The 25311-nt window shown below is 46.3% G+C and overlaps 1 long non-coding RNA gene and 1 other non-coding gene across 2 annotated transcripts in view; one reads left to right on the top strand and one right to left on the bottom strand.

Annotated features, from left to right (window-relative positions):
* The window catches only part of LOC109551986 (uncharacterized), a 134988-nt gene that overhangs the window by 46108 nt on the left and 63569 nt on the right, over positions 1–25311 (top strand). The gene's annotated exons all lie outside the window — the stretch shown is intronic.
* Positions 951–1023, bottom strand: TRNAW-CCA (transfer RNA tryptophan (anticodon CCA)). The gene has a single exon. It is a non-coding gene; the product is annotated as a tRNA-Trp (tRNA).

Below are 25311 nucleotides of genomic sequence, written 5' to 3' on the forward strand. Positions count from 1 at the left end.
GCAAAGGTGGATAAAGGGTGTTGGGAGGGTGGTCAGGGAGACTTCTGGGTGAGGACCAAGAAGGTGAAGGAGGGAGCCTTATGTATCCTGAGGGAAGAGTTTTGAGAGCTGAGCACACAGCATGTGAAAAGGCCCTGAGGCAAGCGTGCCAGGAGTGTTCAATAATCCCAGCTCTGGCCCACCAGTCTCTGGATAGATTATCTTGCTTCTAGTCTCTGTGACCTCACCTACCCTACCACTCACCTGGTTCTCTGCATGCCAGCCATGCTGGCCTCCTGCATGGGGGAGGGTGTGCACCTCTGCAACCTCTTTTCCTCCCCTCTTGCCAGAAGGGCTTCAAGGTAAGCAGTGCTCCTCTGACCTAACCCTTTCTTGCCTGGAGTTTGAGCTGCTCTTGCCCCTCAGGCCTCAGGATGAGGCTGCTTCTGGAGAGACAGTTGACAGTGTCTTCCGTGCAATGACTTCAGAAGGTTGTCAGTGGTAATGAAGGAGGAAGCTGTCTTCGAGTCAGTAGGAACATGGTTTAAGTTCAAGAACAGAAAGGCCTGTAGGGAGGAAATGCTGGGGAAGCTTGGGGTATCTCCAAAGATCCTCAGCAGGGAACCACCCATTGACATCTTCTTGAAGGCAGATAAGACTAGTCTGCTGTGAGCTCACCCCAAGGAGAAGTTCTCACACCAGGGCTTTAAAGGGCTTGCCTCAGTGTCTCCTCTGTAACCCCAAAGTCATTTTTCCTAAGGCTTTTCTGGAGATTTATTATAAAATGCTCCAGGCCTGCCAAAGATTTGCAGCCATTTTTTTTTTTTTTAATTTTGGCTGCATCGGGTCTTCATTGCATGCTCTTCATTGTGGTGCACGGGCTTCTCTAGCTGTGGTGCATGGGCCCTAGAATGCACGGGCTCAGTAGTTGCGGTGCATGGGCTCTGTAGTTGTGGCATGTGGGATCTTAGTTCCCCGACCAGGGATCAAACCTGGGCCCTCTGCTTTGGGAGCGTGGAGTCTTAACCACTGGACCACCGGGGAAGTCCCAGACTTTTTTTTTTTTTTAAATAACATTATTTTATCTAGGATTGCCATTCAAATATAGAAAAATAGAATGGAAAAGTCCTTGGGAAGAATCAAAACAATGCAAATGTATTACCTCTCTGCTTCTAACACTTCAGTTTATGGCTGTTTCTCATGGCTGATTATGGCTTCGAATAACAAAGGGATGTACTAGGCAGAAAACACTTTCTAGCCATCAGATTGAGGAAGGTGGAATTCGGAATACCTTTTTTTAAAAAAGTTTGTGATTTTTATTCCTTTATGTGGGAACTATGATGCAGGTTAGTCTGGTCAAAACAATCATCTGGAATAAGCACAAATAATTCCTGCCCTTCCTAACTCCTCACTGTCAGCCCTTTGGGGCCTCAGCCTGGGAACAGAGCAAGATTGCCCGCCGCCCACCTCTGTCCTAGTGTACCCCCCTCCCCACCTGCTGCTGTCCCCCGGATGGCACAAAGCCCCCCAGGGCCGGGTGCTGGCTGCCTGCCTCTCCCTCTGCCTCGTGCCCATGGGGTGGGAGCAAGGCCAGTTGTGCAGAAATAAAAGCCTTCGGCACCAAGTAGCAGAGTGGGGAGGAGGCGCGTGTGCATGGCCTGATGACAGCCCCTGAGCTGGGCCATCACTTGTCACGTTCCCTGGAGAGCCATTCACAAGTGACAAAGCAGGTTCCAGAGGCTTCAGCAGAAATCAAAAGGCAGCAGCAGTTATTACCTTGTCTGCCTCTGACACTCTTCCTCCCCACCTCCTCGCTTTTCTTAATATCAGGGTCTGCTCTTTTGGCCTCCGGAAGCCCCTGCCTATTCGAATACTCATCATCTCTTAGAGAACAAATAACCGTCCAGGGGCAGCGGGATAGGGACCTTGGAGCTTTCCTGACAATGAGAATAAGATGGAGTCATTCAGCACCAACCATGGGACGAATGATTGCTTTATGAGTATTATCCCTGAGGAGTATCATTGTCCTCATTCGATAGAGGAGAAAACTGAGGATGAGAGAGGGTCAGCGTCTTTCCCGAGGCCACACTATAAGTGGTAGAGTCGGATATCAACCCCGCCTTGGAGCAGGGGGTCCTGGGGACTGTGGCAAGGGTTGGCGGGGGGGGATGTGCAAGCAGCGCTGGGCAATTCACAGACAGAGCTGAGGACATACTTAGCTGCTAATTAATGCCGATGAGTCCCTCCTGCCTCCCTAGCACCTTGACATTCAGCGTGGTCTCTGGACCAAGGGCGTCCGCATCACCTGGGAGCTTGTTAGAAATGCAGAGTCTCGGGCCCCACTCCAGAGCTGATGCATCAGAATCTGCATTTTAACAAGATCCTCCTGTGATTGGAATGCATGTGAAAATTTGAGAAGCCCTGCTCTAGAGATGTCCGGGACAGCAGTGACACCAACAGGCTCCATGCCGTGTGTCCCCACTGTCAGAAATTCCCCTGTGAGTAGGGGACAAAGCCAAACCCACTCCTAGTATTTCTTTCCAGGGGAACGAACAGAATTGCTCAAGGAAATGCTCTCAACAACTGCCTGAGAGTCGGGCGGATCTGACAGCATGCGAACGCTAGGTGGCAATGGATGGACAGGCATCGGCAGAAAACAGGCACCGCGCTGTCACTGCCAAGGGTCAAGACAAAATGATAAAGGCGTGGGTAGGGGTGGCTGAGCATAGTTGGGTCGTGAAAGGAGATTGTTGGGATGATATTAAAGAAACTGAGACTTCACCAGCGAGTCTGGGAAGGCTGTTTTGTGGAATCAGAGATTTGGGCAAGAGTAATTGCTTCTTTTTTTGCCTCGAGCTATGTTAAACATACACAGTCTTCCCGCGGGAGGGATGTCAGCAGCTGGGTACAGCGAAGCTGAAGGGAATTAAGAGTGGGAAAAAGTTCCCAATCCACTTTGTTCTGCTCCCTGAGGTCAGGGAGGCAGCGGCAGCCAGTCTGCAGTGTGGGTTGGTCAAAGTTGGCTGGCAGGGAATGAGAGCATCCTTTCCCACCATGCAGTGGGCTTGCAGGATAGGCCCACCCGCTGCCCAGAGGCTCTGCTAACACCCTCCAGCTCTGTAGGGGACAGAGCCCAGATCTGCTTTCCTCCTGTGTCCAGCTGTTTGGCTGAATTCAGACTGGGGAAAAGAATATACATGGTTATCTTGGCTCCTAAGGTTCTCTCTTCTTCATCCTCCATAGATTCCCTGGGACTAAAGTCTAGGGTGGAGCCCTGTGGCCCCCCATGTTTGAGGGACTGGAGTCCATCTTTGGTTTCTAAGAAAACAAGTGCAAAGGAAGGTTTCCTGAAATTCCCCAGATTGTGAGGTCACCATATAGAGTCCAGCTTCTTTTATCCTGTAGTGGTTTGTTCCAGAGACTCTCTCATTTGGTCAGTGGACCCCAAAGTTGGAGCGCTTCGTTGGAAATCCGTTCAGAGACAGTCATGTTTTCCTGACTGTTTGGTGGACGTGCCATCTGAAAACACCTTGAAGTTGTTTTCAGATGGGCGGAGACACATTCTTCTTAGAGATTTCAGTGTTTAAGGTCAGGGTCTGGACTTTTTCAAGTTATTCTCTGTCTTTAACCAAAATTTAGGCTTGGCTGGACAGCTGACCCCTGCAGAAGTCTGCAAGCCTACTGGTAATAGGGTTGTAGAATTACAGAATAGATGTTAGAGATTGTCCTGTCCCCAGCCTGTCTTGTTCAGATGAGAAAACTGAGGCCCAGAGAGTTCCATTCAGTTTGTTTTGGCAACCTTAAATGAGGGCCTGCTCTGTGCCAGGGACCGAGGCCAAACAAAGAGACTGAAATACAGCCTCTATCAGTTTATGGATCAGCTTATGGCCCAGGTGCCTTATGGTGAGTGGTGGATACAGGTATGGAAGAATGGCTTCCTGCCCCCACCCCCCTTTTTTTCTTCATTATATTAGTTTCCCTTTCTCTTTCTCTCTTCCTCTTTTTTTTCTTTTTTTTTTGAATTTTGATGATTTTTTTTAAGCCCTCGGGGGCTTTGCATTTACCAGGTGGAAGTGAGTAAGCAGCAGTATTAGCAATTCCAAGGACATGTTTGATCACTTCTGTCCTCCCTATAGGCCTGGATACAAGATGTAGTGCTTTCAGACCTGAGGAAGCAAATTTTATTTTTTTATCTGTAGGAACTTGCCTTGAATTCTGACAGGATGAAAATAAATCAAGCTAGTCAACTTAAAGACTTTTTTTTTTGGCCCGACGAAATACACCTTCTGCAATAGATAAACTCAAAAATACTGTCTGGGTGTTGCTGTCCAAACTGTAATCCAGTCACAGTTTATGGTAGTCTGTCCGAATTCTCCAGGCTCTCATCTCTCTTTCTCTTAGGGTTTATTAGTTGAATAGGTTTTGTGGGTAGAAAGAAGTGGTGAATTAAAAATAAAGACGTTACCATCTGTAACTGGAAAAGCGCTAGAGAAAGTCTGTTCCTATTACACAGTGATATTCAGTAATATGAAAATTGCATGCATATAGGCCCCTAGCCTTCCTCACTGTGGCCAAATCGGGTAAAGGCCACTGTGTGGGCATCTGTGTCCTCGCTGACCAAGAGGAAGGTTTAGAGTCTTAAGCATCAGGCACCTGAAGTTTGCATATAATTGAGCTTCCGGGTCTCTCAAAATCTTACATTTTATTCACAAACACAGGCATCTGCTACTAATTAAAGTATCACGGTATAATTATACCCTTTCTTATTAGTAGATATGGAATCTGACAGTTGCTTAGATACAAAATAAGCAAGTGCAGATTGCGTTCTGCACCCTTCACAGGCTGGGGAGACAGAACAACAGAATTTTCAAAAGCTCTGCGTAAATGAGTCTCGTTGCCCAGAAAACGTAAAGTTCTGAATTATCATCGGTAAATTTGCCTGGGAACAGGTGTTAATCCCACCACAAGTCTGTGATTTGAGTTTTAATATCATTCAGTGATCTTCCTGACTTGGTCCCCTCACCTCTGTACTACACTCCAACCCCGCCTCCCCCCCCCCCCCCCCAACAAAAGCATCCAACTCTCCACAGGACAAAGCAGCTGCTGCTTCCTCAAGGAATTCTGGGGCCGGAAGACATCCAGCTGGAGGAATGGCGGGGCTGTGTTGTAGCCGGTTCAGTCTTTGGGTTTGTCAAAGGTTGACTTTGGGTTCAAGGGTGTGGATTTGACATCCAGGGGAGTTTTCTGGGCATTCTAAGATAGCCTCTCTTCCTGCTCTAAGTCTTCACATAATACAGTTAGGGAAATTCCCTGCTAACCCATCAGCTATAGGAATTCAGGGACCAGGACTTGTTTGGATCACCCAGTATATCTCCAGGATCCAGCATGGCGCTTGGCACTTAGAAGATGCTCAATAACTAGTTATTGGAAGGATGGATTCTGTTGACTCCCTTATTTTTAAAAAAGTTTTTAAAAACATCTTTATTAGAGTATAATTGCTTTACAATGGTGTGTTAGTTTCTGCTTTATAACAAAGTGAATCAGCTATACATATACATATATCCCCATATCTCTTCCCTCTTGTGTCTCCCTCCCTCCCACCCTCCCTAGCCCACCCCTCTAGGTGGTCACAAAGCACCGAGCTGATCTCCCTGTGCTATGCGGCTGCTTCCCACTAGCTATCTATTTTATGTTTGGTAGTGTATATATGTCCATGCCACTCTCTCACTTTGTCCCAGCTTACCCTTCCCCCTCCCCGTGTCCTCAAGTCCATTCTCTAGTAGGTCTGAGTCTTTATTCCTGTGCTGCCCCTAGGTTCTTCATGACCATATTTTTTTTAGATTCCATATATATGTGTTAGCATACCGTATTCGTTTTTCTCTTTCTGACTTACTTCACTCTGTATGACAGACTCTAGGTGCATCCACCTCACTACAAATAACTCAATTTTGTTTCTTTTTATGGCTGAGTAATATTCCATTGTATATATATGCCACATCTTCTTTATCCATTCATCTGTTGATGGACACTTAGGTTGCTTCCATGCCCTGGCTATTGTAAGTAGAGCTGTAATGGACATTTTGGTACATGACTCTTTTGGAATTATGGTTTTCTCAGGGTATATGCCCAGTAGTGGGATTGCGGGGTCATTGTTGACTCCCTTATGTGCAGTTCCCTGTGGGAGAGGTGATACTTTCAACCCTAGTAGTCATTTACTTTCCAGTGTGTGCGACTTCACTGGATCAGGAGTACCGCTGCCCCAGGGCCAGTGCTGCCTGCCAACCTGTTTTTGTGTGGCATGTGAGCTGAGAATGGTTTATACATTTTTAAATGGTTGGAAAAAAAATCAAAATGAGAAGATATTTCATGACACATGAAAATGATATGAAACCCAAATTTCTGGGTCCATGAATAAAAGTGTTGTTGGAACACAGTTTTGTTGTTGGCTGCTTTTGCACTGGAGTAGCAGAGCTGGGTCGGTGCAACAGAGGCTCATGGCCTGGAAAGCCTGAAGTATTTACCGGAAAAGTTAGCTGGTCCCTGGATTAGATCATTCCCTAGGGTTAGCCTTTGATGTTGGGAGAGTGGGATGCAGGAGAGAGGGTCTAGGGGTGAGTTATGGGGGCAGGTTAGCTGGGAAGGAGAGAAGAGCCGGGAAGTCTAGAAGAGTACTTCAGCTCTCTTCACATTTCTGCCAGTCCTGGCCTTTCCACAGTGGAAGTTTCCAGTTTCTCATTGTAATTCTGGTGAACGCCCTCAAGGAACGCAGTGATAATCATTTCTCAGACTGCCCTACTGCTTGGATGGATGCAAAGGACTGTATCTTTCTGCTGTCTCTTGGTCATTGTAAATCCCTAGTTCAAAATGCTCCTCCTTTGTCGAAGACATAAAATTTTGCTTCTCACTGTTTGGGTAATAAATCTGTATGTGCGAGCAAGTGTGAGCTGGAGCTTGTCGTTGGAAAGCAATCATCTTCAGTTTTCAGCCACCCAGCAGGCACCCCACGCAACCGCACCATGCTTTGGCTTCCTGGCAGCCCTGAGCCCACTGCTTGGATACCAGGACCTTTCTTTTTCTAAGCCCCTAGCAAGGGTGGAGCCCTACCCTTCCAGAGAAGTGCCTTTGTGATTAAGCTGGCAAGGATGCAGTCAGCCTAGTTAGAGCCTTGATAATCCACTTGATTCATCTGGGTTATCCATCCAAATCCCAGGAGGCATCTTGTCGACCTGAGCCTCATTTCCCTAGGGTTTACAAGAGCACCTCCTGGAGCAAATGGCACCATACCATTCTCTTATTAGCCATCTTCTGAATTAGAGTCTAATTTTCTCCAAACCCCACACTTTATTTGGAAAGAGGTTACTTCTCTCTGGGGTGGTCCCAGCCTCTGGGTTCCTAGAGGCCTGACTCATCTACCTCTGGGTATAAAAAAATGCCCCGTGTCTTCTGATGGTGTATTTAATAGGTTGGGGGATAGATTTGCTTTCTGAGTGACAGTGATTAACACAGGCATTGTTTACCTTAAGTAAACCTGGGTTTTGAAAAGCATAACCAATAAGAGGATTGCCATGTCTTTTTAAAGGGTTGATTACCAGGGCTTCGCGTGGAAGCACTAGCCAGTTATCTGATTTGAAAGGGTTTATTTGTTTATTTATTCATTTTTTATTGACGTATAGTTGATTTACAATGTTGTGTTAATTTCTGCCGTACTGCAAAGGGATTCAGTTATACATATATGTATATATGTGTATATATGTATAAATATATATATACATTCTTCTTTAAACTATTCTTTTCCATTATGGTTTATTATAGGATATTGACTATAGTTCTCTGTGCTATACAGTAGGACCTTGTTGTTTATCCGTCCTATTGAAAAGGTATTCTTTTACTTTTTTTTTCGGCTGCGCTGTGTGGCTTGTGGGATCTTAGTTCCCCAGCCAGGGATTGAACCCCGGTCGTCGCAGTGGAAGCAATGAGTCCTAACCATTGGACTGCCAGGGAACTCCCGAAAAGGTTTATTTTTCACTTTTAATTTTTTAAAAATATTACTTTTAAAATTTATTTATTTATTTTTGGCTGTGTTGGGTCTTCGTTGCTGCGCACGGGCTTTCTCTAGTTGCGGCGAGCGGGGGGGCTACTCTTCGTTGTGGTGCGTGGGCTTCTCATTGCGGTGGCTTCATGGGCTCTAGGCGCACTGGCTTAGTTGTTCCGCGGCTTGTGGGATCTTCACGGACCAGGGATTGAACTCGTGTCCCCTGCATTGGCAGGCAGATTCTTAACCACTGTGCCACCAGGGAAGTTCCCCAAGAAGGTTTATTTTTAAAGTAATGTAGGAAATTGTTTGTGGAAAGAAAATTCACGTTTCAACTTTCTGAGTAGTACTATTTGTTTCATCTATTATGTGCCAGGCATTTCTCTAGGTATTCTGTATATATTTTCTCTAATTCTTTCCCAAATCCCACAGAATAGATGTTATTATCTCCATTTTACAGAGGAAACTGGGCCTTAAATAGGATGAACGAGTTGCCTGAGATTCCAGAAAGGCAATGTCACAGCTAGGACCCGAACCCATGAAGGTGTGACCTCAGCACACATGTACATAACGTCATAGACACCAGCCCTCTGAAATGACACTTCAGCCACGTTGTTCTTTAAGGACAGGCAGAATGTTAGAAAGAACCAAAATACAAAGAAGTTACCAAACTGGACTGCTAGAAACACAGACCCAGCCAACATGTGGTTATCCATCTTAACTTGTGCAGGGATCATGAAGCCCCATATTTTCTTTAGCTAAACGTTTCCATCTCCTTCCTTAATGGACATTTAAAAAAAGAGGTTAAAAAAGAGACTTAGTTGAAATTATTTGCTTATTATTTGCTTTAGCTGCAATTATTTGCTTTAATGGGTTCAAAATTCAAGAGGGATAAGAAGGCATATCAAGGAAAATCCTTCTCCCGCCCCGGGAGATTTCTCCCAGGCCTGATCCTTATGGGAAAGCAATGCGAATATGGTGGATTGAAACATGGCCATAGTTCCTCTCCCTCCCTCTATCCAAACCTCTTTGCTCTGTGACCTTGAAGCTTCTCCCATCAGGAGGTGCAGTGTATTTCCCCACCCCTTGAATCTGGGCTTGCCCTGTGACCTGCTGTGGCTGGTAGAACGTGGCAGATGTGACCAACTACCAGGTCCCGGCCTAGGCCTCAAGGGACCTCGGGTGCTTCCTCCCTTTCCCTCAGAAACTTGCTGAGTTACCACGTAAGCAAGCCCAGGTCAGCCTGCTGGAAGGTGCAGGATCCAAGGAGCGATGAGTCATGTAGGAAGTGCAAAGGCCCAGAGCACTGAGGATGTTTGCTGTGCATGGAGAGCAGTCAGGAGGCTCCAGTCAAGTAACCAGGAGCCTTGTAAGCTGTGATGAGGACTTTGAGTTTTATTCTCAGTGTGTGATAGCAATGAAAGAGCAAATGAGTAAACAGACAGAGGAGTACAGGAGTGAATGGTCAACCAGGGAACTGGAAGGGGCATGGTTCCTAATGGGTAGAATGAGCAGCCATCACCATGGACATGACATGTCGTCTGGGATTTGAAACTCAGAGAAGAGCAAACCCTGAATTGTTCTGTGACAGGCTCAGCTCATGGGGAACTGAGCTGGTGCTCCCTTCCTTCTGGTGCTCAAGTCTAGGGTGGTTCCTCTGGGCTTCCTGGAGCATCACGTCTGCCTGGGGAGGGGTTGTTACCTCCTCCAGGGCCACCCTGGAAGAGGTGTGGTCCGTCTGGACTTCTGGATAATTTGGATTTCTAGAAAGGTCTTCAAGCGTAAAGAGTTGGATTGAACCCCTTCTTTGTAAGGGCAGGAGATAGAAATGCCAGGGCCTTGCTGGCCAAGAGGAGCTCCACTGAGGATAGGAAGGGCTTGACCGTGGCCTCCTGCTCCATGAGACCCACAGGTAGTGGCGTCTCCTCCGGAGTGAACACTGCAGAGGATGTTCAGCTGCAGCCCAAACCCTCCAGCTGCCTTTTTACCCAGGGCTTCTCTGCTCTTGGCAAGAAGGCACAGGCCCGAGCAGGGTCCATGGAGGAGACTGCAGCCATCTACATGATGGTCTTCATGGTGCTGCTTCCATCTCAACTGTTCATGCGCTGGTAACCAGGGAGGCTGAACACCAGCTGGCCCCAGAGCACAGCCCTCAGCTGGGAGATGGCTCTGACCCCCCACTTCCCCTCTGCCTGGCCGTGGAAGCTCGAGACACAACCTGCCTCTCACCTGTCTGCTTCCAGCACTCTCGGCTTCCCCTTCTAGTTGAGCAGTCTGTGAATACCTGATGGACACTTGGTTTACCTCCCTCCCTGGATTTGGCGAGAGGTCCTGGAGCTGCTCCCAGCTCCCTCCCTCTCCAGAGACACTGGGTCAGGGAGAGAAGTGTCACACACTGTACAGTGTGCTCCTTTGGGGCTTTCTGTTGTCATTTATGCTTATGTTATGGGGGTGAAGCAATTAACTGCCTTGAGGGTTCAGAAGGTTGTGGAAATATGCAAATTGGCCAGGTGTCATACTGTCAGGTGTGGTGGGGCCTGGGGCGAAATGCAGATGGAAAATTCCAGCTAAAGGGCTTTAAGTCCAATACTAAACACCTTGAGCAAAACTTGCTCTTGGTCATGTCAACAGGCTGCCTCTTTGAGTCCCTCAAGAATTAGAATGAGTTTCACATGAAACCAGCCTGACATACTGAAGGACTCAACCGTCAACTTTTTATGCTAGTAACCCTATGTGAAATTCTTAACCGGGTTCCCAAACTCCTTTCTCGTTCTTCTTGGGACAGGGCTTTTGATTTTCTGCTTGCTGCTGAGAGCGGCTTTCAGGGACAACCTCTCAAGCAAATCTTCCTCATCGATGCTGGCCTGATTGGCTCCAATTTGGGGGATGGGTTGAGACAGATGCTGAGACTCGGGGAGGATTTGATATTCTACGATGCCAGGTTTCCCCTGCAGGGAAGGCACATCTTCCTTCCTGGGGTTTGGAGGTGTGTCCTCCGTTGCTTGGCCTCATTTTGAACTTTCTCACAGATATCAGTAAGCTCAAGGAAATTAGAGTGGATGAGGGTATTGGAGGTAGGAATGGAGAGCTGGGTGGATTTGAGAGAAACTTAGGAATGAAAATGGACTGTATTGGCTCGGATGTGTTGGAGAGGGTACTTTTTGGGCTGGTGCCCAGGTTTGTTTTGAGTAATAAGATGGGTGTGGTACCATTTTGTGAGATGGGGGCTTCTGTAAAAATAGTGGATGGCCACTACTGCCTTGAGTGACTGTCTGTTCATAAGTCATTAACTATCTCGATGCACTGTTTCCTCAAGGATAATCATCTCAAATGGTCCTTGACAGGAACATGCAGAGAAGGCTGGCACCTCTAAGTATTCACAAACAGGAAATCATTTGGAGCCTCCAGAGGAAGCCCACTGGAATGCCAAGGCTGGCTGCTGTCTCCTACCCACGGCTCTTGAGCTCAGGCCGTTGGGACGTCATTGATGTGAACAAATGAAGAATAAATTAACTTGCTTTGTAATGAATGATTGGATCCCCCCTCAGACTCGAGTGCTTGTGTTTCCTGAAAACTCAATTTAATTTTGGTCTGAGACAGTGCGTTGCTCTGCAGCACCAATCTTCCCTAATGGCTGACACCCAGGGGGTGAGGTGAAACCCTTCAGGTCCAGGAAGAGGCCAGTGGTGACACATGTGTGCCTGAGCCTAAATCTCAGAGCCTGGGTCCAGCTCGGCCCTGCCCAGGCTACCCCGGCAGCCAGCAGGGGATAGAGATCCTGGTTCCAGGCACCTGTGGGCAGCCTGGGAGGGCGCCTCTCCTCGGGCAGGATCTGGCAGGAGGCCCAGCATTTTCGCCTCCCACGGCCATAGCTACCCGTGCCTTGGGCTGCACATCTTAGGGCTGGCTGGTCTATGTGGAGAGAGAGTTTGTCAGTGCAGAAAGAATAGATTTGGGCCCTAGCAGAGGCAAGAGAGTTTGACATACACACACTTCCTTCCCTGCACATAAATTACTGCCAAGAAGTGAGGTATTTTCAGATAAATGTATATCTTCTAGAGTATATCCTTTAAAGGACCTTCTTATGTTGTTGGATTGTTTTTTGAAAAGAATGGTTTTATAATGTATCATGTGATTTCCACCTTTTACAAGCAGAGTACCCTAAGATCAGTTCAGCCTTGAAATATTTTTTTTTTTTTTTTTTTTGGCTGCGCCACGTGGCTTACAGGATCTCAGTTCCCCAACCAGGGACTGAACCTGGCCCATAGCAATGAAAGCCCAGAATCCGGACCGCTAGGCCACCAGGGAACTCCCCATAAAATATCTTCTTTTTATTATGGAAAAATTCAAGCATATACAAAAGTGAGAGAATAATATAATAAACTGTATATACCCAACTGCCAGCCTCAGCAATGATCAATTCATGACCAACTTTTATTTTGTCCCCACTTCCCTCTACCCCAGATTATTTGTATTCACCCTGTTTATGCTGACCTCCGGTCATCATTAGGGCAGCGTTTTGCGGTCCATGCAGCACACATCCCCTTCCATGTATTTCTCATGTCTGTATCCTTGCCTTTATGAGGACTCTCTCTAGTTTGGCTCCTATGGGTCTGGAAATGAATAGAGCCAACGGAGTTAAAATTCTACGTTCAGTAAGAGCACATAGGATTTGAGAGAGCCTTTCCTACCTGAATTTCAGTACTGGGTTTATCTTGGACGTTCACAGGCTGTTTCTGGAGGGTGAGGGTTAGGACTTTTCATCTCTTAAAAAGGCAGGTGTTTCATTGTGCTGTCCTAATGCTCTTTTTTTTTTTCTTTGAAAATGAAGTCATTATTAACAGCTACAAAGAAATGGAAAAATACTTATTTTTGAGAAAGATTTTGAGACATAATGAGGAATTCCAAATATATGCAGTACATCATTTGTTGCATGAATATGATGAAGCTTGTCTGATTTTCACCTTCAGCACCATCTCCTGTGGCTTTGCTTGGGAGGCATTGCACTCAGTTTTGCACCAAATGCCTCCAAACTGTTGTGTTTTCTCCCACTCTTCGCTCCCTATTTGGTGTCTTTTTACTTTCTTATTTATTTATTTATTAAAAAAAATTTTTATCGGAGTGTAGCTGAGTTACAATGCTGTGTTACTTTCTGCTGTACAGCCAAGTGAATCAGTTATACATATACACATATCCACTCTTTTTAGATTCTTTTTCCATATAGGCCATTACAGAGTATTGAGTAGAGTTCCCTGTGCTGTACAGTAGGTGCTTATTAGTTATCTGTTTTATATATAGTAGTGTGTATATGTCAATCCCAATCTCCCAATTTATCTCTCCCCCCCTTACCACCTGGTAACCATAAGATCGTTTTCTACATCTGTGACTCTATTTCTGTTTTGTAGATAAGTTCATTTGTACCATTTTTTTAGATTCCACATATAAGCGATATCATATGATATTTATCCTTCTCTGGCTGACTTACTTCACTCAGTATGACAGTCTCTAGGTCCGTCCACGTTGCTGTAAATGGTGCTGTCTTTTTAGATTACTTGGTTGCTCACTGTCGCCGCTGTTTGCAGTGCTTCTTCATGTATAACATAGCAGGGAAGTGAAGGTTGCCGGGTCAACCAGATAGCCACACCTGTTACAGCAGCAGCCTATCAGTGTGTGTGAAATTGAATCCCTAAACCCCCCCTTTGCAAAAAAAAAAAGTGAATGAGAACTTTCTGAGCTCAGAGGAGTGTCCCCAGTGACAAGGTCTGAGGATGAAGATGCAGACAGGTTTAAGGGGTGTAGAGGGGTAGTTCAATAAAGTGGGGTCTTGAAGATGGGAAGTAGAAAGCTTGAGGGTCCTCCAGAAACTCTTGGTGCCTTTCAGTCAACAGGGGCTATTCCAACCTTCCAGCACCTTCCAGCACCTTCTGCACGGGTGTCACTCCCTAGAATGTGTGGAAAGCAAGTCTGCACATCCAAAGGTGTGAGCATTCTGGCCGTTTGGGGGATGTTTTGCCCAGCTTTAGTGGAAGAAACTAGGATGCAGAAGCTGCTTTCCTCACCCATCTTTTCTTTATTATTTCCTCTTAATCTCTGCCTTCAGCGTTTTCCCTTTTTATGTTATCTGCCTTTCACAAATGTGTGGCAAAAGCCTTTCTTTCAGGAGGAAAACCTGAAGGCATGCCATCAACCCTTGGGCATGGAGGGCTCTCAGATGGGTTTTTCTGGGGAACGAAACCACCCTTAGTTTACGGAATCAGCTGCCATTCATGGGGAAAGGAGCCAGTGGAGGGGGAGTCCTGGCAAAAGATGAAGCTAGGATCATAACAAACACCTCCATGGATGCAGGTTTATGAAGTGCTTTCTGTCACATTGGGATGGGGTGGCGGGTGGGCGAGGAGTGTGTGGGAGAGATTCAGGAGTTTGGTCTGGGCTTTTCCCATCCTAATGTTTACCTTTGTGTCTTCCTCCCCTGGCCTACCCTGGGCCCCCAGACTTCTTACCCTGCCTGAACACTACCCCCCGCCCCCAACCCCACCTCACTACTTTCCTTTTCTCCATCACTCTCCAGACTTCTCCCTCCCATGCTGGACTCTGCCTCCTATAACTAATCTGCTCTGTGTCACTCTTTCCCTGTCTCCATCTTCTTCAGTTCTCATCCGGCCCGTAAACTTTCAGGTTCCAACACTCTGTTTCTCAGGTTGAGAACAAGAGGATTTTTTCTAGGTAGGACCTTGTGCAGGAGAAAGAGGTAGGTGGGAGATTTCTTGGCTCTTTCAGCACCATCTTGACTAAAAATAGAATGGAGCTCATCGAAAGGTGCTGACACAGGGCCTGGAAACCACTGGGTGTCCTGACTACAGAGGTGTCCACTTTTCTGGGCTCCAAGGATGGGCTGGTGGTGGTGGAAGTGAGGAGAGGGCAGAGAACGCAGCTGAGGGAGCCATCCACGTCTGAGAGCAGGCCTGGTCTCAGGCCTTCCGTGGGAAGGGCAGTGAGGCTTGGACTCTGAGTGGCGGGCCAGTAGGAGCCTCTGAGTGAGGGCGTGGTGACAGCACAAAGTAGGGAGGTCACAGCAATGCCCCCTTTTCTCCTTCCTTCCTGTTCCTAGTCCTCTGACGTGGAGGAAAAATGGATCTTGATAATGAAGACCCAGGGACATCCTGACCCAGCCCTGAGACTGAGGCGGGTCCCCATGCTGCCCTCAGAAGGTGATAACAAAAGAGCCAGGCATGGGGTTAGTGCCTTCTCTCTGGGAGGCAATATTGGTGGTGGGGATTCTGGGCCAAGAGCGGCCCTCCAAATCCTTTGAACTCTTTATTTATCTTCATGTTAACCTGTCGTGGACTGCTTTAATTTTTTTTTAGCATTTACATTTCTTTATTGGATACAAAGCTCATCTTACTTCCTTAGTTTACAGCTCAGAAATCAAGACCCTTACAAGTTATGTACATTGTCCAATATCATGCAACTGTTAGCACTAGGGTGTAACATACTTCTGAGTAGTCCTCATGTGCTGGGCGTGATGCTCTGGGCCTTACATATATGACCAATTTAGTCCTCCACACAAGCCTGTGGTGGGCACCAAGATAACCTGTACTTTACAGATGGGTAAACCCAGGCCCACAGCTGCACTGTCTCCTAAGTGTTACCCAAGTGCTGAGTGCCAGAGCTGAGAGTCCAGCTTCTGGACCCAGCATCTGGAGCAGCTCTCATCACCATCCCTCTTCTGAAGCCTGGGCCAGACCTAGAATGGGCGGGAAGCTGGGATTAAAGCTGAGAGAGTCAAGACTGCGGATGCCAGTGTGGCCTCTGGTTCTTTTCCTCTTTCCTGTTTCCCCTGCTCTGTGGTCCCCCGATTCCTCAGTTCATTCTGGAGGTAAGCCCCTCTTCTCAGACCAGATTGGCTGTCCCCAAATTTCAGTTTGGCTCAATTCCTTCATCACACCAGCTTGTGAAGCAAAACTGTGGTTGTGTCATCCACGGTTGTGGGTCACGTCCTCATATTGCTGTGGGAATATGACACATGGGAGAGGGTGGGATTTTTTAAGGAGGCACATGTGAAGCAGGCTGTGCCAGCCTTCTGTAGCTGTGCTCATCAGAGACTTGTGAAACTTGGAAAAAGAATTGGGGGAGGCCCAGTCGTGGCCATCCTCCCACTGACAGCCCCAGGGTGTGGTCCGGAGAAGCCAGATATGGGGCTTCTCCAGGACCAGGGGAGGAAGGCTTTGTGGGAAACTGGGTTTGCTGATTGGAGCTATGGGTACAAGCTTCAGAGGTCTTCACCTAAACTGCCTGCGGGAGCTCGGACCAAGGGCACCTGCTAGAGGTGTTGCTCTCTGAATCCTGGTGATGAGATGCTGGCGGGGCTGGATGGATTGTGAGTGTGTGTGTGTGTGCGCGCGCACGCGCGCACGCACGCGCTTGTCTAAAGGGATTGCTAAAGTTAGTTTCCTGACTGACTTCAGAACCTGCAGGCTGCAAGCCCCTGGCTATCGGAGGACAGTGCCCTGCGTCAGCATCGGTGGCTTTGTAAATACAGGCAGGGACTCGCCAGGGCCAGGTTTCTGGTGGTTGTCTAATCCATGACGGCTGCATGCTCTGTTGGTTTAAAGAACAACGTTCATCTTCATTTTTGAAAGCCTAGCCAGTTGTATCTGAATATCCCAGACCCCGTACTCAGAGAGAAATGGTGGCAAATTTGCCCTTTATTACTTTAGCACTTTAAACAATTAACTATCAATCTTTTAACATTTTCACATGCGTAACCTTTCTCCCGCTCAGGTATTTGAATCAGCTTCACCCCAAAAGGTCAAAAGAACGCCTCTTTGAAGCAAGATAGCCCTCCTCTTCTCCCCTTCATCCCTTCTCTTGGGATATGGTCTCTCTCTCTCTCTCTCTCTCTTTTTCTCTGTGTGTGTGAAAAGTAATTGAGAATGCATTTTATAGCCAAGGTTTTTTTCTTGTCCCTCTGAGGAAAGAATCCTGTGCACACATTCAGAGTTAAAAGGAAAAAGACTCCAAAATCTGGTTCAAAGCAGAAACATGGATCCTGATGGACAGTTTTCAGTCTAAATAAGATACTCCCAGTAATGGAGACCCAAAGATTAACTGCATTTTCACTGGAACTGGATTCTCAGACGTTAATTGCCTATAAAAGATTTTTCCCAGCCTGCCATCTCCATAACTAATTTGGTTTGCTTCCTGCCTATTGTAGCCTTTTAGCAAGTAAGAAAATTTTGAACTAAACAGTGAGGCAGCAGTAACAATTTTTGAGACACATACAAGTCATTTTTGGACTAAGTTTGGATTATCCAAGTTAGTTCTTTTCCTCCATCACAGTTTTTAAACATGGTTTCCAGTAGCTCAGATGAAGGGGGTAAGTTATGGTTTCATCGTCTTGTGACCCATTAACTTAAGTCTGTCATCTGATCACATAGCCTAACACTGACTGGTCATCTCCCAGCATCCATCCGTCCGTTCACCCGTTCATCCAGCAGCCATCAGAGGGCCGCAGAAAGAGCTGGGAGTTCATGGTCTGGTGGAGGAGCCAACAGTCCCAGAGTGCTGAGAAGTTTATTTTCAGCAAAGCGGCTGGAAGGTTGGGACAGTCTGGTAGGTTGGAGGGGAATATATAATTCAAGTTAAATGGCACCATGAGTCAATTTTAGAAGTTTTTTAAAACTGAGGTTTAATTTACATACAGTAAAATGAACAAATCTTAAGTGTCCAACTTGATGACTTTTTACAAGGTATACACCTGTGTGACCACTAGAACATTTCCATCACCCCAAAAAATACCCATCCAGTCAATACCCCCCTTCAGAGATAACCACTGTCCTGACATGTTACCAAAATCAGTTTTTTTTTTTTTTTTTCCGGACGCGGGCCTCTCACTGTTGTGGCCTCTCCCGTTGCGGAGCACAGGCTCCGGACGCGCAGGCTCAGCGGCCATGGCTCACGGGCGCAGCCGCTCCACGTCATGTGGGATCCTCCCGGACCGGGGCACGAACGCGTGTCCCCTGCATCGGCAGGCGGACTCTCAACCACTGCGCCACCAGGGAAGCCCCCAAATCAGTTTTGACTGATCTTATACTTCATAGACATGGTATCATACAGTCTGTACTTTTTGGGGTCTGAATTTTTCACTCCACATAATGTCTGTGAGGTTCATCCACGTTGTTGCATATGTCAGCAGCTTGTCATATTTCATTGAGGAGCAGTATTCCATTGTATGAATACACCATAGCTTGTTTATCCCTTCTGTTGACGGACACTTGGGTTGTTTCTAGTTTGGGGCTATTTTGAATAAAGCTGCAATGAACATTCCTGTGCAAGTCTTTTTGTGGACATGAGCATTCATTTTCAAGTGAATAAAACTTAGGAAGATAAGGAGAGTCAACAGATTTTCAGTTATTCAATGTGCTGAAACCCTTTATAACAGAGAGAGAAATCCAGGCTGACTGGATTTCAAGACAGGCTAAATGTGTCCCCTTGGAGATGCATGAACTTATTTGAATGTGTTCATCATGTGAACTTGTATGAGGAAGTGAGCTAATCAGGGTGCCTTCTGCTTAGTGACAGCAGTTCCCTGCTGGAAGGGGGGCCCCCAATGGACCCCACTTTCAACTTGTTGGGGGACCAGAGACCCTTGGGAGTAAAGCTAAGACATCTTATCTTGTGTGTTGAAGAGGGGAACCCTGCCCATGCCCCGTGTGTAAGGAGGGTCCTGAATCTTCCTGTTGGTCCTGATTCCAGTTTCCCAGCAATAGTTAAGGTCAAGGGGGAGATGGTGCATCCTGCTCACGGTCGGTAGGGCTCCAGATCAGCAGCTCCACCAAGGGCCAGGGGCTGGCATCTCCCCAGCTGTGTGTGTGTAGCAACACGGGAAGGCCAGCGCCTCACGACGGACAGTTTAATCTCACCTGCCTGCTGTGAGGAATACTTACCACCCCAGAGAATTGCAAAGTATAAATTGTCTCTTAATACTGATAAGCAGTCAGGAGGAGGACAACCCTTGACAAAATATTACACCTTAATTGTACTTCTCAGCTGGGCTCAGGAAATCTGCTTCCTCCTTAGGCTAATGCTATTTCCTATGTCTCCCAGCCCTACAATAATGATTTCTTTAAGCCTTAGTGGGAAGCGCCTTAGCGTGGGAGGGGACTGCAGTGATGAGGCTGTCTGTCTAGGTGCTCATGTGTGGGGCTGGGGGGGGTGCTCTGCCTTCATCAAGTGCGTGAATCACTGTGACTTCTCGTTTCGGGCTGGGCTGAGATGGGGGCAAGGGAAGACAGGCTGACCCTGATAATAGAGACTGCTGGTGACGGGAGTGATGACTAGGAGGCCAGACTTTCTGCTGGCCTGGTTTTCTAGTGCACAGGTGCTTGCAGTTCTAAATAAATGTGCAGTGTCAGGGCTTAGCAGCTTCTTAGCTGAGACTTCTAATGAGGGCTGAGCATGGAAATAAGATGGGCCCTCTCTGGGCACTTGTCATATGTTGGATGAACCCAAATTCAGGCCTCATTAAGAAAAACAATAGTCTGGGAGAACTGAGCTCGGGGGTGTGAGAGACCGGGGGATGGCCGCCTGTCAGACACATTGTGTGCTCCGAAGATCCCCCTCCGTGAAGCCTGGAGGCTCACTACTATGAGCATCGTTGCTTTTTCACTTTGAAAGGTGTCTTTGCTCTTTCTGCAGTGTTTTAAAAACCTTGTATTTTGAACATCCATCCCAAAAAAGAGGCCAGAGGCCCAAGGTAGCTTTCCCCTTCACAGATCAACGTCCAGCGGGGACTCACAAAGGCCCATCTAGTGGTCTTGGCGTGCAGTGGTTGCTGGTTGACCATCCAGTCCTGCATTTGTCTGTTCGTTTGTCCATTTACTCATTCAGTGCTGCCACATGCTTAGTGCAAATTGTATTGGGTTGAATAGTGCCCCCCCTAAATTGATGTCCTTCCCTGAAGGGGATTTGGTAATGGGCTGAGTTAGGGTGTGAGGAGGAGAGGGTGATATCAAGGGAGGATCTCGTATGCACAGTGGAATGGATCGTGGTACCATTTACAGAGCAAAGAAACACTGGAAGTGTGTGTGTGTGTGTGTGTGCGTGTGCGTGTGTGTGAGCAAACCTCAAATCCATGGCAGTTTCTACAGCATTGCTGTGTTACATGCCTTCCAGCAGCCTCAGTGGAAAGGAGGTGAAGCCTCAGAAGGGCCTTTGATTCTGAGAAGGCTTGTGCCCTTGTGGTAGACTGGTGTTCTCCAGTGAACCGTGGATCTTGGAACGTACACCCTTGGGCATCCCCTCCCGCACTAACCTGGGACTTGGCCTTGTGACTTGCTCTGGCCAATGGGTCATTGGTCAACATAAAGCAGGAAGGGGCTAGATAAGTGCTCGCACTTTGGGGGCTTGTCCTCTTGGAAGCCTCTCTTGGCAGTTGGCCGCCATGCTGTAAAGAGGCTCCAGGTGACCACCCTATGAGATGATGAGATGCCACGTGGACCAACACCCTTCCTTCTCAGGGACCATCTTGGAAGTCCCAGCCCCAGCCAAGAGTCTGCCTGAACACAGCCAGAGGAGTGACCACAGCTACACCCCCTGGAGCAGAACTCATCCCCCCAACAAAATCATGAAGAAGAATAGATCGTCATTGTTCTAAGCCGCTGGTTTTGGGTGGTTTGTGATACAGCAATGGATAATGGAAAAGACCTCTTCAGCCAGATGATGTGGGGAGTTGGGCTGCGGCTGGGCTCTTCTGGGTGGAGAGTCTCTGAAACAGACATCTCTAGGCTGCTCTGCCTGCCCGGTTTCTCCTGTTACCTCTTCCTTTACTGTGACGTTAATTGTAGCCTGTGGAGGGCAGTCTGTCTTGGCACGAGGGGGCAATGACAGACAGAATGGCCTCTGTCTCCCTGTCTCTCTTCTCTCGAGTTTTCTCCTTCACCATTCCTTCCCTGGTCTCTATCTGTGCCTGGTTTTCCTCACTTCCTTCTTGCCCCCTCCTCTTATATTGCTGTGGTGAGCCCTTGAGGCTACAGAAACTTCTGAAACCCGGTTCAGGAGAGGTATCAGTGTCCACCTCCCTATTCTTTTTGTCCCCTGTCCTAGCACTGGAGCAAAATTGGGTCTCCTTTGTCTTCTTTTTAATGAACAGGTTTAACCACTGTAAGCTGGCTATTATATTGGACTGAAGATGCTGTTTGTGAGACATTGTCAACTGAGACCCGGGACCAACACTGACACCTCCTTAATTATGTGCCATTAACGAGGCACACGCTGCAGTGAGGGGAACACTGTGGATTCGCACCCGCTTTAATTCTGTGCTGTGTTACATGAAACGCTAATGAGTCCAGAACTCTCAAAGGTCATAATCTGAATACATTTCCTTTTCTTCTTTTTAGGGGAATGGGAATAGCATTCAGAACAATTAAAATGAGATTTACTTCATTATTTGGCTAACAATGTCCTCGACTGTACTAATTACACTGAGATAGGTATTCATTTGCTGGTCATTTGGACAGATCTGAGTGTGTCTAATTTCTTGTAAGGTCCCCATCTCTGAATTCTACACAAAGTGGTTTTTTTTTTTCCCCCAGCTGCTCACCCTATTGATTATGAGAAATAACTGGAAAAAAAATCCACCAAAACCCTTACAATATGGAAAGTGCAAATTTAGCAGAACCAGCATTGCATTTTCCAGGGAGTCATTTATCATCCTTACAAAGTTTTGGTTCTTTGCAAATAAAAAAGAGAAAGGAATGGTAATTGCTGTGCTCAGCTAATTGACGGAACTGTGTCAGAGAAAGGAGGCATTTCAACAGTGCCTCGGATGATGATATTTGAAGGTTGTTCCCATCCTCTCTTCTCACTGCTAAATTAGGTAATCATTATTTCCCCATGAATCTTATTAATCTAATGCTGGCTTCTCCCCCCACCCTCAGATTTGAGATTCAGACAGAAATGTGAAGACAAAATGCCAAAGGTCAGATGATAGTTTGGCTGGTTCAGGTTGTATTCCCCAGTTTAGGGGTTCAATGCCTGAGTGGGAGAGGGCTAGAGGGAGTCCATCTTTTACAAAGGACCTTCTCATTACATGAGTGGGACCCAGGTTTGAAATCTCCACTGGTGGATTTGAAGAGTAGGTTAGTCCACTGAACATGCTAGGATAATGGCGGCCAGAATGGTGCTTCTCCAGCTTTTTTCTGGTTTTTGGATGGCTTCAGTGGGGGCAGAGGCTCCTCTGTGTACTCAGAGATAATGACAGTCTCCAATTGCTCACTGAAAAAAACGGTGCTCATCAGATATAGGGCTTACGATATGGCTTTCAGTGAGAAAGAGCTAATAACTGGCTCAGAAAATCAATGCTTGGCTTTCACTAGCTATTATAACCAAAAGGCCAATGTCTGATGGAAACAGATAGACAGTCTGGTGGCAGGACCAGCAATTCCTCAGGAGGACAGATGGACAGCAGTCCTGGATGATGCTTGAAAAACTGCAGGATGCTCTGTGATGATAAAGGCGAAATGTGAATGTTGTTTCAGCTGAAGACGTGGGTCAAAAACCCTACCCTCAGTAATTTCTGACTGGGTTTGGGCAAGACCTCCTCAGCCTGCCTTGATGATCTTCCTAACACTGGTAATATTCTCATGCCATCCCCACCTTGAGTCCTCTTGTCCTTCCCTCCCACTGCAGTTGGGGCTCCTCAGGGCAGCCAATGGGAAGAGCAGCTCCTCCCCCCCACCTCAGATGATGGAGCTGAATGTACGTGACAGGTGCATTCAGGGACATGTTCTCACCTCCTCCTAGCTTTCCAAAGTGGAACTGAGTAGATGGCCAGTGGGTCTCTGTAGAATCAAAACAAATCTGTAAATTAAAGATGATACAAACAGATGGAGATATATACCATGTTCTTGGATTGGAAGAATCAACATTGTGAAAATGACTATACTACCCAAAGCAATCTACAGATTCAGTGCAATCCCTATCAAACTACCAATGGCCTTTCTTCCAGAACTAGAATGAAAAATTTCACAATTTGTATGGAAACACAAAAGACCCCGAACAGCCAAAGCAATCTTGAGAAAGAAAAATGGAGCTGGAGGAATCAGGCTCCAGGACTTACGACTATACTACAAAGCTACAGTAATCAAGACAGTATGGTACTGGCACAAAAGCAGAACTATAGATCAATGGGACAGGATAGAAAGCCCAAAGATAAACCCACACACATATGGTCACCTTATCTTTGATAAAGGAGGCAAGAATATACAATGGAGAAAAGACATCACCTTTGATAAGTGATGTTGGGAAAACTGGACAGCTACATGTAAAAGAATGAGACTAGAGCACTCCCTAACACCATACACAAAAATAAACTCAAAATGGATTAAAGACTTAAACGTAAGGCCAGACAGTATGAAACTCTTAGAGGAAAACATAGGCAGAACACTCTATGACATAAATCACAGCAAGATCCTTTTTGACCCACCTCCTAGAGAAATGGAAATAAAAACAAAAATAAACAAGTGGGACCTAATGAAACTTAAAAGCTTTCGCACAGCAAAGGAAACCATAAACAAGATGAAAAGACAACCTTCAGAATGGGAGAAAATACTTGCAAATGAAGCAACTGACAAAGGATTAATCTCCAGAATTTACAAGCAGCTCGTGCATCTCAGTATCAAAAAACACAAACAACCCAATCCAAAAATGGGCAGAAGACCTAAATAAACATTTCTCCAAAGAAGATATACAGATTGCCAAGAAACACATGAAAGGATGCTCAACATCACTAATCATTAGAGAAATGCAAATCAAGACCACAATGAGGTATCACCTCACACTGGTCAGAATGGCCATCATCAAAAAATCTACAAACAGTAAATGCTGGAGAGGGTGTGGAGAAAAGGGAACCCTCTTGCACTGTTGGTGGGAATGTAAATTGATACAGCCACTTTGGAGAACAGTATGGAGCTTCCTTAAAAACCTAAAAATAGAACTACCATATGACCCAGCAATCTCACTGCTGGGCATATACCCTGAGAAAACCATAATTCAAAAAGAGTCAGGTACCACAATGTTCATTGCAGAACTATTTACAATAGCCAGGACATGGAAGCAACCTAAGTGTCCATCGACAGGTGAATGGATAAAGAAGATGTGGCACATATATACAATGGAATATTACTCAGCCATAAAAAGAAAAGAAACTGAGTTATTTGTAGTGAGGTGGATGGACCTAGAGACTGTCATACAGAGTGAAGTAAGTCAGAAAGAGAAAAACAAACACTGTATGGTAACACATATATATGGAATCTGAAAAAAAAAAAAGGGTTCTGAAGAACCTAGGGGCAGGACAGGAATAAAGACGCAGACGTAGAGAATGGACTTGAGGACATGGGGAGGGGGAAGGGTAAGCTGGGACGAAGTGAGAGAGTGGCATGTACATATATACACTACCAAATGTAAAATAGACAGCTAGTGAGAAGCAGCCGCATAGCACAGGGAGATCAGCTCCGTGCTTTGTGACCACCTAGAGGAGTGGGATAGGGAGGGTGGGAGGGAGATGCAAGAGGGAGGGGATATATGGGGATATTTGTATATGTATAGCTGACTCACTTTGTTATATAGCAGAAACTAACACACAATTGTAAAGCAATTATACTTCAATAAAGATGTTAAAAACAAAACAAAACAAATCTGGAAGATTTGTAAAAATAAACTAGATTCAGCTTTCAGATATTCCACATGTCTTGAACCAGCGGTCTGGAAACTCTAAATCTTTCTTTTAATAATCCTCTTTATCAATTTAGTTATTAACATTTAATATTTTAAACAAAAGCCTTTATGAAAAGAGAGCCTAGCCTTTTTTCCCATGGACCCAGAGAGATAAAAATTTCATGTTCCTCTGACAAGTCAGTCAGAATCAAATCTTGCATCAGTGAACAGGTTTCAAAACCTCTGATTCCCACTTCTAGAGGAAGTGGTATCTGAGCATGTCCTGATTCAGAAACAAGGTAAAACGACTCATGTTTGTATGAACAATGTAGGAGATGGTAGGGATGCTTCCTTCAGTTGTGATGGGAATAAGTCATTTTTCTCCCCTTCATAAGACATTTTCCTTTGTAACTTCAGTCTTCATAGTGAAGTTCAATAAACGACAACAAAAATGATAGGAAAAAAAATCATCCTTTGGAAATGTTCATTAGTCAACCTATTGTTCCAAGAAGGCAGGTGGAACTGTACTTTTTTCTTTCTCTTCCTTTTTCTCTGCCTCACCCCCAAATTGCCCTTGTGTTTCTTGG

Source organism: Tursiops truncatus, chromosome 10 (assembly GCF_011762595.2).
Source record: "Tursiops truncatus isolate mTurTru1 chromosome 10, mTurTru1.mat.Y, whole genome shotgun sequence".
NCBI classification, from domain to species: domain Eukaryota; kingdom Metazoa; phylum Chordata; class Mammalia; order Artiodactyla; family Delphinidae; genus Tursiops; species Tursiops truncatus.